Below are 13,691 nucleotides of genomic sequence, written 5' to 3'. Positions count from 1 at the left end.
TTAGTGGACGGGTTGGAACTCACTCCTGGAATCATCTTTCCATTACTTTATAGCACTCTTCCCACCAAATTCTCAGATATATTGTGACCTTTTACATAGTATTCTGTAGGTGTGGCCTTTGAAGGCAATAAAATTTGAGTGTTAATACCTAATGGACCTCTTAAGACCCATCGAGCACGATCCTTAATCTCTTAAGATTTAGCTTTTAGAGTTTTCTAGAGAAATTAAAAAAGAACACTTGATTTTCAGTAGCAGCAACTGCAAAGTAAGTAAAGCACCCAGCATTATCTCTAGAAGAGAACAGGATTTCAGAATCACATTAATACATTCCCCCACAAATCTAATTAACTAAAGAAGTCATTAGAACACTTACTATGATAGCCCATGCACCATTTGGGGTAGTAGCCATGCAGTTTGACTCTACTACCAGTATCAAGGAAAGATCCCAACTAAAAGCCATCAAGGGCATCTGATTTCCTTTGCACAGTGGCTGGTTCAGGTTGGGCATGTGAAATAAGTTGGTCCAATTAGAGTGAAGCCCAGGATTTTTATTCAAGGAGAGACTGGGGAAAGACAAGCTCTTTCATACTGTAGATGTGTGATATGCTGATGTAATGTCTGGAGCAGCTGCTGCCATTTTGCTATCATGAGTGGAAGCATTTGAGAAGAATCCAATGAAACACGGCAATACAACTGAGGGAATTTCAGATGAATGGAATCAAAACTCCAATCAAAGCATCACTTCCTCTGAACTCTTCCTTTACTTACCAGTCCATTACAGTCTGTCTAGTCAAGGCAGAGGTGTTAGGTAGAGTTGAACATACTTGTACAGGTAAGTTCAGAGAAATGACAGTTAGAAAACCCTCCAGACCAAGGGAACATACTCGCCAGCACATTTCCCTACTGACTACTCAGAGTGTTTGTGACAGCAACTTGTCTTGCTGTTACATCAGCCATCCCAGTCAGGTGGAGAAGAAATGTAAGCCAAGACAGCTGGAGGGCTGATCTGCCACCCACAGGGGCTCCTGCTGGGGCACCATGCTTGGCAAGACAGCAGCTGGTGGTGTCTGCTTTGGTTTGAAATTGTAGCAACTGCCTATATTCAGGTCAAAGCAGGTAACTTCTTTACTGAAAGTTTTGGAAGAACCAAGAGACCAGATTCTGAAACTTGCTGTATCAGTCAGTAACCTGTAAATGGGTGGTTTGTGTCAACAACCCCTTCTACCTCCTCTCTAAGAACACAATTAAAGAAAGAAGAGGAAAAAAATCACTCCAAGACTTTTAGAAAAGCCAGTCCTGTTTCCTAAGTGCATTTGTATCTTCTTTCTTCTTTGTATCTTGTTCCATTATACTGGAACAAAAGGACAAATGCAGGGATTCTTGGAGTTGTGAGCACAGGTAAGATGCCACAGGGGCAGGAGCAAAATGGGTGAATACTCCTGAGGTCTTACTGCTTTAAAGTCTAAGACAGGGGTCCCAAACTCACACGCCTACAGAGGTTGGGCCCATGAGCTTAATGACTGAAGCGGGCACCCACTTGGAAACTCAGAGAGAAGAGATGCTGACAGGGCAGTGTTTCTCAGCTCCAGTCAAATATCTCTGTATCATGAAATCTGGCCAGGCGTGGTGGCTCATACCTGTAATCCCAGCACTTTGGGAGGCTGAGGTGGCTGGATCACTTGAGGTCAGGAGTTTAAGACCAGCCTGGCCAACATGGTGAAACCCTGTCTCTGCTAAAAGTACAAAAAATGTAGCCAGGCGTGATGGTGTGTGCCTGTAATTGCAGCTACTCGGGAGGCTGAGGCAGGAGAATAGCTTGAACCTGGGAGGTGGAGGTTGCAGTGAGTCGAGATCATGTCACTGCACTCCAGCCTGGTTGACAGAGGCAGACTGTCTCAGAAAAAACAAAAAACAAAACAAAAAAACCTTGAAATCTATTTTTTAATGTAAAAGTGTCTTAATTTTAATTTTTTTTGTGTGTATATATATATCCCCTCCTAACACTGACAAGATCAAATAAAACATGAGAGTGGGCCGATCTGGCTCCCAGGTGAAAGACAATCAGAGGAGCTGGTTGAATTATCAGAAAGGACTAAGAGGTAGTAGGGTTTGGCTTCTAAGAATGGCAACTGGGCTGGGCACAGTGGCTCAGCCCTGTAATCCCAGCACTTTGGGAGGCCAAGGTGAGTGGATCATCTGAGGTCGGGAGTTCAAGACCAACCTGGTCAATGTGGCGAAATCCCGTCTCTGCTAAAAATACAAAAATTAGCCAGGCGTGGTGGCTCACACCTATAATCTCAGCCACTCAGGAGGCTGAGGCAGGAGAATTGCTTAAAGCTGAGAGGCGGAGGTTGCAGTGAGCTGAGATTGCACTATTGCGCTCCAGCCTGGAAGACAGAGCAAGACTCTGTCTCAAAGAAAAAAAAAAAAAGGCAACTGGAAAATGATTCAGCTAGATGTAGAAGGTGAATGAATGGAGGCCCTGCTGTTTCCCCTAAACTGCTTAAACACAGATACCAAGTGACAGAATTGCTGAGTACGATAGCTCCATGAATTCCTTTCAGGACTGAAAGTTCAACTGAGTAATCGCGGGAGCTCTCACAAAGATGCCTGTGGCTGAGAGTAGCACAGGGGGAGCAGAGCCGCCTGTACAGGTGCCTGATCTCAAAAGGACCTCATTGGTGCGGCGTTAACACCGTCAGTGACTGCCCTTAAGGTCTGAGGCTGAGCTCAACTTCTGGCTGGGTGAAAGGAGCCCACTCAAATTTCTGATATAGGGCCCTCATCAATCTTAGTGACAGTACACTCAGAAATTACAGGAAGATAAGTAACAAAAATAAAGAAATTTGACTTCGCATGAAGCAGCCATAACCATTGCAGTAGGAACCATTATTTCCACTTAATAGATGAGGTAAGGATGAGAAATGCTATACAACACCCCACCCTTGACGGCAGCACCCAGCTCCCACTGACCAATGTTCCCTCTCTGACTGCTCTCCCAGGATTTCCCATGCCTCTCCCCGTTGCTTCCATTCTTTATGATTTCCTGCACTGCCTAAATGGTGATGACAGTTTAATCCAGAGATTCTACAAGCATTTCATTAAAACATTATTTTTTCTCTACTGTTAACCATTCATGGAACCCACATTCCAAAGAATATTCTTGCAGAAATGCTGTATTTTGCACCTAATGACATAGAAAATAATGGATTTAAAGGGAAATTTCAGCTTCCCATTTTACCTCCATTACTATTAGTTCAAATCATTAAAACAAAATTCAGATGAAGTGCCTATGACCTTGACATCATTTTTAATTTTTGGCTCAAATACTTTTAAGCTGTGTTTTCTGTAAGAAACCAGGATGATTCTATTGTTGGTAGCAAGACAACACCTCATGAGAGGTGCCTGCCAAGTCCCTCACAAGACAGAAAGTCCCCTTAATAGAGGCCAAGTGCAGAGAACACTGCTACCAGCTACAAGTGTACTAGCTAAGGAAGGCTTCCCTTTCCTTTTATATCTTCTGTCTAGAATAACTGAAATGACATTGTTTGTGACTCAAATTGGTCAGATGACTCCTCATTATCTGAGAGTGGCCAGAAAAGTCCTGGGACCTGTCCTATGTTTATTCAAGGACAAGGAAAATACTGAGTATAAAGAGTGGGTTCTATGGGTTATATTGTACTTGGAAGAATAACCTATCTGGTTGCATCTTGTGAGTCTCACTTGCTCAGTGTATCGGATCTCCCTCAGTATTATATAAAAACGTACATATCTAAACAAATACCATATTTTGTTGGTACCATTCTACTCAATGGGGCTCGACAATACTAACGGATTCCTTAAACATAACAACAGAACATAGAAAGCATCGACTCTGAAATGCTCTTTCAAGCTACTTTTCAGTTCATTTAGCACTGACAACTGTATGTGTTTTCCTTTTTTTTTTTTCTTTTTCTCCTGAAATTCACTGAATTAACGCTCTGTCTAAAATTGCTGTTGCTTGCAGTTCAAGGATATTGCGAGTTCCAACAAAGCTGCTTCTAGGCTCATAAAATATCTTTCTCTAAAGAAGAAATCCCTGCTGAGATCACAGTGCTAAGATCTATTTTGAGACAAAGCTATGACTTAGATGGGTAGTATCAGCCAGACTGGAGGTGTATTTTTCAAGCATAAGGATTTAGTTTACCTATCAGACACCTGATTAGGATTCCCAGAGTCATTGTTATAACTGAAGCAGCCTGGATGGGTTCCTCCTTCAGGTGACAATTTTCCTCTACAATGATCTTGCTGAAGAGGTTCAGGATTTACTATTCACTGTTCCAATTCCCTCATGTGCAACATTTAGCTACAGAAGCATTATACTATGCCCTATTTTCCTGAAGGCATTTTTTCTTTTCTCCAGTTTCAGATATAATTCTTCTATGCCCCGATTTCACAATTTATTTCAAATGCTTCGCTTTAAAAGTCTTAAATTTTAAGTCTGCTATGGCCATGTTTGAAAAGAACGACTATACTAGAATTTGGTCTTTCTAGCTGTTACAGGTAAAAAAAAAAGATTATGGAATCTTTTATCTCTTTCAATTCACTCCCTGTCAGCTTCTCTATCAAATTAATTCTGTTTCCACTTTGGCCGCTCTCACATATTCACAGTCAACTTTCTGGAATGTCCTCTTTTCTCACTACTTTGTGGATTTTACTAATTTTTTCAGAGATTAACTGAAAACTCACTGTTTTACTTGGTTAAAAAGTAGATCCCCCAGAACTGCACTGGAGGTTGCTGACAGGCCTGCAGGGTCCCCACAAATCTCCATGCTATTCTCCTATACCCCAAGAAACAGCCATGCAGGGGACTACTTAGATGCTGTCCAGTTCTTGGCTTGGTTTAATGATAAGTTACATGGGAACCTAGGCTAGCCAAGCCTGCTCAGCATTAGTCATGAGGAGGAGGTCACAGCTGACTGTTACCTTCAGCCAGGGCAAGTCAAAACAAAACAGACAGTTGCCTCCCTCCCTTATTTCTCACTCTGCAGCCCTGGGAAACTTAACCTTCAAGCTCCAATGCACCCTGCTGCAAGTAATGTGCTGCCTGTCCTCCGCATCTTTTTCTCCTTTTCTTTCTGCTCTCCCCAGGTTTGGTCTCCTTCTCCTCCAAGTGCTTCACAGCTCCTCTTTCCGGGTTCCTGTCCTGATCCTCTAGTATTCTAATAGAATTATTTGTAATTGTAATGTGCTGAGTTGGGGGACCTGAAACCATCCAAGAAGTACACTCTTCTGCAGAACTCTCCAGGAATTGTTTGCAGCTGTTGGTTTGTCTGGAGGTGTTCACTTGGTTAGCGGCAGGCTCACTAGAAGTACTGGCTGGAAGTGTTGGCTTCAGGGAGGAACTGGGAGAAAACAGGAATTACAAGGTATCTTGTCTCCTTCCTATCCTTTGGCTAGACTGAGGTTCTCTTGGAGAGAGGGGCTAAAGGAACAAAATGATAGAATTAGTCAGCAAAGATTTCTAAGTAAGAGATATACTGTGCCGTGGTCTATTTACAAAAAGGCACAGAATTGCAGAGACTTTTTCTCTTCTGCATGAATCTCAGCTGGACTCTGACCTCCCCAACACCAGCAGCTTTGGAAGGACCCATAGTCTGAACTGTCACTGACAGAGCCAGGACAGTTCCAAATGAGTTTGTTGGGAGGGGAAGCCAGCTCAGGTAAGAAAGATTAGTCAGGGATAATGGCGGCTGCAGCTGAAACACTGATTTGTGGGCACATAGGAGAGACCCTGTAATGGATGATGATAAATAACGAATGGGTATCTTGAAGAATGGCCAACTTACAGTTATTAAAGCAGGGATAGTTTGTGCCAACATACTGTTGGTATAAAAGGGTAGAAGGGGACTTTTTGAATAGTCAGAGGTTGGTAGAGCCTGGCATATTTTGCGGGTTAATGGTGCAGAAGAATAATGGCTAATAGCTATTATTTACTGAATGCTTATTATATGCCAGTCACCACATTAAAATCTTTCTCTACATGCATTAGCTCATTTAGTCTTTACAACAACCCTATAGAATTAGCATTATTATTATTGCCATTCTGTAGCCTGAAGACTAAGTCTTATAGCAGTTTATTAAATTTCCAAGGTCCAATAGCTAGTAAGTGCTGAGTCACTGAGATCCAATGCACATATATCAAGTTAATCCCATCCTAATATCATGGCAAAATAGGCCAAACTAACTCTGCCACTCATTGGGCGTCCATCCTTCCTTATATCCTGGGTTATGTGGTTCTTTTTCTACCTGTTTCCCTAATTATCCTTTTAAGAATTCCAAATTAGAGCGGGCACATCTCTAGATTGGTTTCTGCTTCAATGGGGACCAAAATTAAATCTGTTTTCCTTTCAAACCCAGCTGGCTGCCTCTTTTCTGTGACCAGCTGGAGCATCTCCAGCCTCACTAAAGAGAGCTGTCGGCAAGGCTGGAGCGGTCCATGTTCAGGGCTCCCTGCCCTGCTGCTGGCAGATGCTTTGTCAAAGAAATGAGACAAGCTGCCATAGAAGCGCTAAGGAGTCAGCTCAAGCTACCTACAGGAAAGGAGTGTCAGCAGCCAGGCCTCAGGTCCCAGGCCAGGAAGGGTATGCATAAGTGCATAGCACAGTCTAGAGTGCCTGGGGGACATCCTGACACACAGTACTTGCACAATGTTGCATCACTCTAAAGAGTATCTGGGTTCATTAAATTCCACAAGGACTATCCCACAGTTTTTCCATATTCCACTATTGATATTTTGGGATAGTTCTTTTACATGGGGACTGTCCTGTGGGTGTTGAGCAGCATCTCTAGCCTCCACCCATAAATGCCAGCCATGCCAATCCCTACCCATGTTGGGATAAACAAAGACATCTATAGACAGGCCAAGTATCTTGTCGGAGACAAAGTACTCCCCTATTGGAGAAAATGAAGGGGCTAGGGAAAATTATCTTTTAATTTAGGGTCCTTTCCTGGAAGGCTATCTAACAGTGTCAAACACACACACACACACACACACACACACACACACACACACACACACAGACACACACACAGAGCTACAGTTGAAAGCTGGTATCAAAGGTATTAAAATTCCTCTAATTTATTTATTGGATAGGTTACTTCCTGACACATACAGCACTCAAGCCTTGTGGATATGATTCAAATACAATATTAATCGTTTTTTCTCAAAAGGTGGTCAGTGGATTATCACCTCGATGGCTACTTAAAACACAGATTCTGTGGATCAATGCCAAATCGAATGAATCACCATATCCCCAGGGTGACGCCTAAAATTCTGCGTTTTAATAAAGTCCTTGGGTAATTCTTTGGTATATTAAAGTTTGAGAGCCACTGATACAGATGGCGCTCCCAAGGAATTTACAATCTCTTTGAAGGAAAACAATTTACAAAAAACACACAGTAGTCCCCTCGTCTATGGTCTTTCTTTCTGTGGTTTCAGTTACCCACCATCAATTGTGGTGCAAAAAGATTACAAAGAAAATAACAGAAGTAAACAATTCATATGTTGTAAATTACGTGCCATTCTGAGGAGCATGATGAAATTTCACAATGTCCCTCTCTTTCTTGCATGAATCATCCCTTTGTCCAGTGCATCCAATGCTGTTTGGTAAGTTAGTGTATTAAATGCATTTTTAATTTACAATATTTGCAGTGTATGATAGATTTGTTGAGAGGTATCCCCATGGAAACTTGAGGAGCATCCGTATAGGGTTCAGTACTATCTGTGGTTTCAGGCATCTACTGGTGGCCCTGGAACTTACCTCCTGTGGATGAAAGGGCAACATTGTTTGTATATCATTAAGTACAGGTGGTAAGTATTGCAAAGGTGCTAAGATAAAAAGCAAATGGCTGAAACTCAACTCTTTTGTAAGACTTGAGATCAAAATTCCTTGTTGTAATTATTCAATGTAGGCATTGGATAAATGAAGTACATTATGTTGGATAACATTTGAATTCTACCAGCTATTTTACTTTTTTCTTTTTTTACTGTAGGCAAATTTATATACAGGGAAATACACAGATTATAACATTTTGATAAACATACACACTCATGAAACCACTATTTCAACTAATATTGTCGCTTTCCAAAGTCTCCTCCTATCCCTTTTAGTCAATTCTTACATCCCATAGACAAACATTCCTCTTTTATCACATAGATTAGTTTTATCTGTACTTGAAAGGCATATAAATTGAATCACACAGTATGTATTCTTTGGTGTCTTGTTTCTTTCACTCAACATAGCATTTTAAAAAATTTGTCTGTATCATGGATGGGCATGGTGACTTACTCCTGTAATCTCATCCCAGCACTTTGGGAGGCCAAGGCAGGCAGATCACCTGAGGTCAGGAGTTCGAGACCAGTCTGGTCAACATGGTGAAACCCCATCTCTGCTAAAAATACAAAAATTAGCTGGGTGTGGTGGCTCATGACAGTAATCTCATCTACTTGGGAGTCTGAGGCACAAGAATCCCTTGAACCCAGGAGGCAGAGGTTGCAGTGAGTTGGGATTGTGCCACTGCACTCCAGCCTGGGTTACAGAGTGAGACTCGGCCTAAAAAAAAAAAAAAAAAAAAAAAAATTTTATCTGTGTCACTGTATATATTAGTTCTTTATTTTTTATTGATGAGTATGAATATACCAAAATGTATCCATTCTTCTGTTGATGAATATTTATTTCTATTTTTTCAGCTATTATGAAAAAGCTGCAGTAAGCGTTCTTTTAAAAGCCTTTTTGGACATACGTTTTCATTTCTTTTAGCTGCTGGGTTATAAGATAGGTATACGTTTGGCTTTTTAAGAAAATTCCAAACAATTCTCCAATGTAGTCACACTTTTTTACACTCTTAACAACAAGGTATGAGAGTTTCAGTTACTTCATATCCTCAACACTTGGTTTAGTCAATCTTTCCATTTAGCTGTTCTAGTGTACGGAAAACTATCGAGTTGGTGTTTTAATTTGAATAACCCTAATGAGTAATGATGTTGAGGACATTTTCATGTGCTTAACTGGACATTCATAAATCTTCTTTTGTGCAGTGTTTAAGTCTTTTGCCCTTTTAAAAATCATTGTCTTTTTGTCTTTTATTCTTGATTAAAGAAATTATTTATCCATTATTGATATAAATTCTTTGTGTATGTATATTTTTTCTCTAAGGTTTTTGTGCCCTTTCATTTTCTTAATGGTGTCTTTTAATGAGAAGGTTTTAGTTTGATACAGTCTAATTAATTTTTTTTACGTTTAGTGCTTTTTTATGTCCTAAGAAATCATTGCCTCTCAAACTTATAAAGATAATCTCTTTTTTTTTTTTTGGAAGGCAAAAGAACAACACATTTATATGGTAGTTTATAAACAAGCGAAGGCCCAAGAAATAAATTTTAGAAACTGAATTCAATTTTTTCCATAAACCAAAGTTGGATTACCATACCTACAAATTATGTACAAATGCTTGTGAAACAGGCTTAGAATAAACGCATTTTGAATCACTCAGCACAGTTAAAAACAAAATCTTTTGTAGAGAAAAGCCTTTTAAAAACCTAAGAGAGAGGTTTTTCACAGACTCGACCCAGATTTTGCACAAAAAGGGCAGTTGATTTGGCTTAATTTTATCACACACCAGACTTACCACAATAGTTATGGGAAGACAGAGGCAGGCTAACAACAACAAAAAAAACACAAATACAACAATGTATTTCATTTTGAGAGCAGGTACTGTTTATTAAGCTGATGAGACTTGAAAAATAATCATGGTAGACAACTTAGTTCGTTCTTCTAATAAGCCTGTTGATCTGGTCCTCCCTGTTGCCAGCATCTCTACCTTCTACAAAATGGGTGGTCTTTTTCTTCATTCCATTTCGTGGAGAAGATAATTTGAAAGGCCACAGGAAGTTATTTGCCTCTTTGAAGCGTTTTCCAACAGTATAGATCTCATGAATCAGATCCTCCATGCAGATGATGCCATATTTACCAAGAGATCGAGCAATCAAAGCGTTATCTGTCAAAGCAATTCGCTTCTTATTGATTTTGCCATAACCACACTTGTAGATTAGCTCATTTACTGACTTCAGATTGGGGTACCCCCATGCAATATATGGCTCTACAATCCTCAGCATGTTAATCGAAGCCTTGTTGAGCTTCACAAAGGTTCCACTGAAGATTTGACGAAGGCGAAGAAGCTGCAATACCTTTCGGACCTTTGGGCTCACGCCATTGATACCTCTGATCCTGATGACAAAGGCCAATTTGGGTTCAGCAGGTACATAGAAGTTGCCAGCTTTTCTTGCCATCCTCGCCATTCGAATTTCAGTTCTGTACATCTGCCTATATTCCTTGTGATAGTGCTTCGCTTTTTCATAGATAAGCTTCCTCCTTGCCTTTCAAAGCATCTTCTGGGCAAATTTCTTTCTCAGGCGCTTGATCTTCAGCTCTGCGAAATTCCTTCGCTTTTTTTTAAGGGTTTCTGGCACAGCAGGAACCTTCTTCTTCTTCTCTTCTGCACCCTCCATGGTTCCAGCCAGAAAAAGAGCATAAAGATAATCTCTTTATGTTTTCTTCTAGCAGTTTAATAGTTTCAGCTTTTATATTTTAGTATATGAACTATTTTAGATTATTTTTTATAGTGTAAGGTAGAGGATGAAGTTCTTCTTTTAAAATAAATATTTTTTTCTACACATTTGTAAAAATGACTTATTTCCTCAAATTGAATGACCTTAGCACTCTCAAAAAAATCAATTGACAGTATGTGTGTTGACTGTATATGTATGAGTCAATTTCTGGGCTTTATGTTTTGTACTATTATTCAATTTATTAGTTCTTTTGCCAATATCATACCTATCTTAATTCTTTAGGTTTGTACTAAATCTGGCAGTGTAAGTTCTTCAACACTTTTCTTTTTAAAAAATTATTTTGGCTATCTTAGTTCTCTGCATCTTTACATACATTTCAGAAATAGTGTGTCATTTTCTTTTAAGCCTGTTTGGCACTGATCGTGATGGCATTAACACTACAGATGAATGTGATGAGAAGCATCTTAAAAATATGGAGTTTTCTGCTCAATGAATATGGTATACCTCTTTAATTATGTCTTTTAATATTTCTCTCCTAGATAATAGTCTTTTTTCCATTCCATGGCAATCCTGCTGTATTTGTCCATTGTAATAATGTTACCGATAACCTAGCAATGGGTGAGAAGTCATCCAGCTAATGCCGCCTAGTTAAATCCCTTTCTTCAAAATTTCAATTTGAATAGATGAATCCTTCAGATTTGACACCAAAAAAAAAAAAAAAAAAAAAAAAAGAAGGCTTAGGGATTTTGATTGAGCTCCCTAGAGATGACTTAGCTTTTATACTTCCGTATACTTTAGTCATTAAGGTTTTCCTTTAGTTTAGTAAGTTATGCAATATGTTTCCAAATATTTCTTTAAGGAAACTGTTGCTTACAACCAAAAATCTGTAATGCAACATTTATCATTATTAGAGATGAGCACAATTTGAATAAAATTAGTCCTTATTATGATTGCTTTTGAGATCGTCTGTATTTGCTCATCTTCAAATGTTTTGTTATACTATGAATTTGTATTAGCAAAAAAAGTCTTTTTGAGAAAAATTCAGAGCAAAAGATAGAAAAAAATCTCAAAACATCAGCAACTTCATGAATTATGTAACAATCATTCATATTTAGACAAACAGCATATGAAGTAATTCTTCTGTTTTAATATTCTTCTCACAAAATATCCCTGAAGTAAGCTGAGAAGCTAACGGTGAATACACAAGTATTTTTATATATAAATGTATCTTTCCTCTCATGTTATTAAGAAATAAGTGAATTTGAAGAAAGCTTGTTTACATCCAGAAAAAGGCTGTTTTACCATATAAGTGAACTTCTTTTCCCAAGGCCCTTAGCAATCTAGCCTGGCATGGAAACACTGAATATAATGTATACATATTTCTCAGTAGAAGCTGATTACTGCAGAAACTGTGCCCCTTTCTATAATCAGCATATTTTCTAAGTTTATTAAACCTGTGTGAACTTTGGAGACTTGAGAACTAGCAGCACGAGAGGCCTCAGCTTAACTTGGCCCAAGTCTATGCATCTGTGAAGGTGTTCTTTGACAGATCTGTCCCTCACAGCATTTCTTCCCATAGCCAAGTCAAACCAAGTAGTCATTACCCACAGTAGAGAACAATAATACTTTCATTCGCAATCAAATCGACGGTGAGCTGTCATCTGACACCAACATATGAAAAAGCTAATCTCAATCAGGAAACTAGAAATGACCGTGCGTTACCCTGAGGTTGTAGTGAAGACTAAATGGCATAATACATATATAAGTCACTTGTAAGGAAGATATTAGAAAAAGATAAATGCATATTAGCTATTGTATTTCTGCCCCGTGGTTTATCCAGAATCATTAAAGAATGAGTTGTTTCACTTCAACTGATTTTCCAAAATACTAATATTCACAGCTTTAAATAAATAGATACAAAAATCTGTTCTTCAGTATCTGGAAATCTTGCTAAAACATATTACTATGCATACTTGTACTTGGGTAGCTCTTTAAATATGGTATACCAATTTTAGGGAATGGCTTCTTAATTGCTTGGATTATCATCATAAGCAATCATAATACAGGCTATGGCAGATGCCCTCAAAGTGTACGCTTTTGAACTGTTTAATAACACGATTTGTTAATCCTTTTGTGTCATGGATCTTTGAGAAGCAGATGGAACCTATGAATTTCAACTCCAGAAAAATGCAAATATGGACTAAAAAAACCCTCAAAATAACAACAAAAAACACAAGCTCTGGTATACACAGAATTTCTAGATGATTTATATGCTCTTCATGTGTCTCTAGGGAAATCCCAAAAACCCATGCCTTGCAATAAGCAAAGACAAGGAGAAAGATGTAAATAAATATTTACAATATGTCAGGAACTTTGCACCATGCCAGATACTAGGCCAAGGTTTATACACATTATGGTTTTATTTATTTATTTATTGAGACAGGGTTTTACTCTGTCATCCAGGCTGGAGTGCATTGGCACCATCTCGGCTTACTGCAACCTCTGCCTCCCGGGTTCAAGCGATTCTCCTGCCTCAGCCTCCTGAGTAGTTGGCATTACAGGCATGTGCCATCATGCCTGGCTAGTTTTTGTATTATTAGTAGAGGCGGGGTTTCACCACGTTGACCAGGATAGTCTCGAGCTCCTGATCTCGGGTGATCCACACTTTTTGGCCTCCCAAAGTGCTGGGATTACAGGCATGAGCCACCACACAAGGCCACATTATCGTATTTCATATCCCCAACAGTCTTATGAGGTATGTTCTATTTGTATGCATTTTTCAGATGAGGAAATTCAAGATCAGACAAAGGAAGCCTGTGCAGTATAAAACACTTAACAATTAAATGGGGATGATTCAAATTCTAGAGCCCATAGTTTTAACACATGTTCTTTTTAGGTTGTTCCTTCTTTGTTGCAATTTAACTCAGCAATAATTATTTCTACTTTTAGTAAATATTAAAATATAACCATTTACTTAGTACCTCTTTTATGCCAATCAATGATATAAGGACTTTACATGTAAAATCTCATGCAATCCTCTCAGTGGCCATAAACAATTTATAATTTTTTTTTTTTTTTTTTTTTT

General features: G+C 39.1%; 1 protein-coding gene and 1 pseudogene across 3 annotated transcripts in view; both read right to left on the bottom strand.

Annotated features, from left to right (window-relative positions):
• SGCD (sarcoglycan, delta (35kDa dystrophin-associated glycoprotein)) overlaps positions 1 to 13,691 on the bottom strand; it is a 426,477-nt gene that overhangs the window by 262,306 nt on the left and 150,480 nt on the right. The window lies entirely within an intron of this gene.
• On the bottom strand, positions 9,359 to 10,546 carry LOC105515760 (annotated as a pseudogene). Its single transcript, XR_001002384.1, has one exon. The product of XR_001002384.1 is annotated as a 60S ribosomal protein L7 pseudogene (transcript).

The sequence above is a fragment of the Colobus angolensis genome, unplaced genomic scaffold, assembly GCF_000951035.1.
Source record: "Colobus angolensis palliatus isolate OR3802 unplaced genomic scaffold, Cang.pa_1.0 Scaffold27, whole genome shotgun sequence".
Classification (NCBI taxonomy): domain Eukaryota; kingdom Metazoa; phylum Chordata; class Mammalia; order Primates; family Cercopithecidae; genus Colobus; species Colobus angolensis.
The sequence above is the reverse complement of the archived record's forward strand: the minus strand, read 5'-3'. Positions and strand labels throughout refer to the sequence as shown.